This window comes from Palaemon carinicauda, chromosome 12 (genome assembly GCF_036898095.1).
Source record: "Palaemon carinicauda isolate YSFRI2023 chromosome 12, ASM3689809v2, whole genome shotgun sequence".
NCBI lineage: Eukaryota > Metazoa > Arthropoda > Malacostraca > Decapoda > Palaemonidae > Palaemon > Palaemon carinicauda.
In genome coordinates, this window is record NC_090736.1 from 127,184,045 (window position 1) to 127,189,044 (window position 5,000).

The window sequence follows — 5,000 nt, forward strand, 5'->3', positions numbered from 1 at the left end:
CAAGAGAAAGCCCGTGGCCATATTTACTATAGCCTGAATAGGTAATTATTCAGTTTCTAGTTTAAATCCAATGTTTATAGTCTGATTTGTATTTAGCGTAACAGGATTACAATACTTGTAATGTCATTCAGGCTTTTGAACATTCCTATTAACTATTCACTATGCCACCAAAAGAGAGAGAAAGAGAGGGATTGTATGTAAACAGTCTTTATATAACTATTTTTGTTAAAATAAGATTTTTGTGCTAAAATCTCCATCAGACCAACCGTGTTAGCTATGTTTTGGGCATGACTGCATTTTATAAATAAATCCTGAATAGTTTTAGGAGTTTTATTCGTACATCTAATGGGAATTTATAGAAGTGAAGTGAACATAATTCATTTATCCTTTTAAAATAATTACTACATGTAGCAAAACAGATAGTAGTAAAGATGATAATGCAATGAAGGAATGATACCATACTTTATCTTTAGCTTCAACATCGGCAATAACATACCCAGTTGCCATAATTTGTCAGCTTAATGAAATAACCTATCATCTAAAGTTAAACTTAATTTCTGAGGAGGCCATGGCTTTTTGCACAGTGAAAGAATATGACAAAGACTTTATGAATGGCGGAACGATACATAAATGTGGGTGGGGTATTTGTGCTAGCGTAGTAATACTACTGTACTGTAGCAGTAGTGCCGTAACAGTACTATACATGAATTAAACGTTTAGGCCAACTGCTGGGATCCTTGAGGATCATTTACCACTACTTACAACTACTCGAAAAATTAGTTTTTATAGCCAGAATTTAAATTTTCTGATCCAACAATGCCCATGATAGCCTTCAGTGTTATCCTGAATTACAACGAGGCCAAAGTGGGTGGAGCCTCGTGAAGTCATCATTGTGACGATAATTAATGGTGAAGGTTTAAAGCCAAAATATGGTACCAGTTATTTATTTTTTTTTCTTTTTTACAGTAAATACGTAGGTAGCTAGACAATAAATAAAAATTACTGGACATTGGATATAGCAGTTATCAAATCAAGCTGGTCTACTACGTTTTTGAAAATTACCAACTAATCCATACACCTTGTCAATCTGATTGTGACCTATAAAGTAGACTGTAATTTCTTAGGAAACTTATTCTGGGAGTTAGACTAATAATCGAAGTGTTTTTGTATTTATTAACATATTTTGTTTGTTTGTTCATTATGACAATTCTCAGTGGAGAGGTTTCAGAGTTCATAAAGGTGTACTGCTTTGCTTTTATTTACACTTTTGTGTTATTGTTGGCAGAGGTATAGCCTTCGTTACGTATAACCAATCATCGACCGAGAAAGAGAGAAGAAATGCCGTCATAAGTTACGTAACGAGTGCGTTCAAAACCTTTTCTCTGAGTAAGTTGGCCCGTCTTCAAAAATCGTCACTTTTACTTAATAAAGTACCAAATTTATTCAACCTACGTAATGCAGAATATAGTCAAAATTTGTGTGTAGAGATAATGTGCATTCTGAATAAGCGTTATATTTATGAAATTCATAGAAAAAAAGTTATTGCGAAAAAACCGTGTTACAGAGGCCCTGAATCTCATAGTAGGAAAGCAAAAAGTAGCAAGATATGTTACGCAAGGGGGTGGGGGGGGGGGAGGAGTTGGTAGAGGAAGTACTAAACGACCTGGAACTGACATCGTCAACCAAAGAGATGTTCGTGACGTCAGCTTGCATTTTGCATATATTCAAAATATATACTAAACGAAAAGTGGAGTGATCACTCAATAGTGTTACAATTTGTGAAATGTATATTCTATTTGGTAAATATTTGATGATAAGTCTCATTAAAGTGTTTTTTTTTTTTTTTTTTTTTTTTTTTGAAGAAACTATTTTGTGAATGACTAACTTTCCCAGACGACATTTCGCTATACTAACGCCATCTGTTGACAACTGCCTAAGGATGCCTGCCAATTTCCCGCCAATGAAAACATGCGCTGCAAAAATAGTCATTCTCATAAAAAGTTTCTTTAAAAAAAAGGATAAGATTTATTATCAAGTATTTACCAAATAAAATATACAATTCACAATTAGTGACACCTTTGAGTAATTACTCCATTTTCAATTTAGTATATATTATGAATATATACCATATGTACGCTGACGTCACGAACTTCTCTTTGATAATTGATTCTTTATGTTACCGATGTCCGTTCCAGGTCGTTTAGAAACACATCCACCAACCCTTCGCCCCTTGTGAAACATATCTTGCTACTTTTTGCTTTTCCAGCATCTAAAGAACCTCCCAATTACTGTACAAGAAGAAGAGAGCTGCAGGACTACATAATTTGGGAGTATATGGAGAGCGTGCTCTTGTAAACAAATACCATTTCAGGGGAAAAATCATTGCAGCAGTTGCTATTTCATCTCAAATGAAACTTGACAGAATAATTGGGTCACTTGCACAAATAAACTGAGTCCCGTAAAGGTTTTGTTATATAAACAATTATCTCTCTCTCTCTCTCTCTCTCTCTCTCTCTCTCTCTCTCTCTCTCTCCATTTTATAATGGAATAGAGGTTTTTGACTTTTTAACTTTGACTCTCTCTCTAAAAACATAAGCAATAGTAGCAACCTATTACACACACATACACACACACATACGCACACACACACACATATATATATATATACTGTATACACACACACACACACATATATATATTATATATATACTGTATACACACACACACATATATATATATATATGTATGTATTTACATATATATACAGTATATACATATATATATATATTATATATATGTCTGTGTGAGTATACCTATATATATATACCTATATATATATATATATATATATTTATATATATATATATATATGTGTGTGTGTGTGTATGTGTGTGTGTGTGTCTGTGCGTGTAATACATATATATATTATATATATATATATGTGTGTGTGTGTGTGTGTGTGTGCGTGTATACATATATATATATATATATATATATAAATTCCAAATTCCTTAGTTCAAAGGGAACTTACCCAAATAATTTAAACAAGTAACAATTCTATGTTATAAACTGCTTCTAAAGAAATCAAAATGCAAAAGAACAGACAGAAGAATGGATAGGGGACAGAACTATTAGGACGAATAGAGCGTTAAACATAATCAACTCATCCTAGGAATTCTCTGGTTTAACACATTGAAAAAGTTGACGATCTTTATATTAATTGCATCGTATTTCATCCGAAACATATTACCTTACTGTTTTTTAATAATGAATGACTTTAGAACAAGAAAATTTCCTTCAGGCAATGTTAGTTATGATCCCAATATTAACGTGGTAAATGAATCAGGGGTAACGCAGAGTTCATGTTTATGATTAATGAGAGAGAGAGAGAGGAGAGAGGAGAGAGAGATGAGAGAGGAGAGAGAGAGAGAGAGAAAGAAAGAGAGAAGAAGAAGAAGAAGAAGAAGATAATTTAAATCTTGGAATGTTTTTTGGCCGGTCAGGAAAAAAGTTAGTCCAAAGTAAAATTATTCTAATAGAAAGTTCTATCAATATTTTTACACCTATATTTCTATCTACATATGTTTGAGAAAGAGGAGAAAAAGAGGGAGGATGTAGCTTAGTGTTTTATTTTTTCTCTTCTTTTAGAAATTATATCTTGATGGTGTCGCCATACTTAAACTCGTTGAGTGTCATCTTTTTTCTGAAATGTCTCCCTTGAAAACCCTTTTGACTCATCTCTTTTATGTTCAAGAACTGGAAATATCCAGGGGACACTAAAAAAAATACCTGAATTATGAAGCTAATGTTTTAGATTAACTTTCATGAGATGAAAGCTGACTTGCTAACAAGATTAAGTGGGTGATGTCTACCTACTCATTAACAATAAATCCTCTATCTCTGCTCTGAGTAGGATGTGTCATTTTTAATGATACGAAAAACCAAAAAAAAAGAAAAAAAAAACAGAAAAGTTTTCATTATAACGGTGGCATTTTTAATATCATTGCCGAATGAAATAAATGACATAAATGATTTCCATTAACATAAATTAGAATGAAATACAAAAGGAATTTACCCTGATTATTTTTTAAGAATAGTTTTTGTTTTTGTTTTAATGTTAACACAGTTTTTTATTGATTTAAAGAAACCATCAAATGAGAAATGAATGAGCTATGAATATTCATATTAAGAAAAAAGCTAAATAAAGAACTGGGTATAATGTAAAATATGAAAAAATCTTCGATTCACTTATCATTTTATAGATTTTTTTTTTATTTTTATGTAACAGCAAGACCTTCATAGTCCATATTTGCAAAATTACTATAAATTCATCGCACAAAAGAATTTCACACAATAAGAAATATATATCTTGAATAAGGATTGAATAATTTTTGTAAGAAACAATAACATTTCTACTTTGAAAATAGGTGACTTTCAAATTCAATTATATTGTCAACATAACTGGATATATCTAAAGAAAAATGATTTCCTGTAAAAAAGTGGAAATTAGATAATAAATCATTCAGTGTAAAAGATCCCATATTTAACCACAGAAAATATACAATATATATACATATATATATATATATATATATATATATATACATATATATCCAATATAATTTTTTTTCGTGACTTGAATAACTTACTAAGGTGTTATTCCTTTAAAGAAGAGGGAGGCTGCCCTTTCGAATAAAATAACGAAAAATTGTAAGTTATTCCTTCATATCTCTCTCTCTCTCTCTCTCTCTCTCTCTCTCTCTCTCTCACTGATAATTTGACACTTTGCATGCTAGTGTTTGTGTTCCTGAATAACATTTCAACCAACAAAATAAAGATATATAAGCCTTTTCTTGGATCACTTCCTCTTTAACGTCCGGAAAAGTAAAAGCAATGTCCATTATTCTTTGCGAAGATAAAATCAAATTGACACCGTTAGATGACCAATATAACCTTATAATGGCTATGGAGACACACTTTAACGGCAGTGAAACGATGGA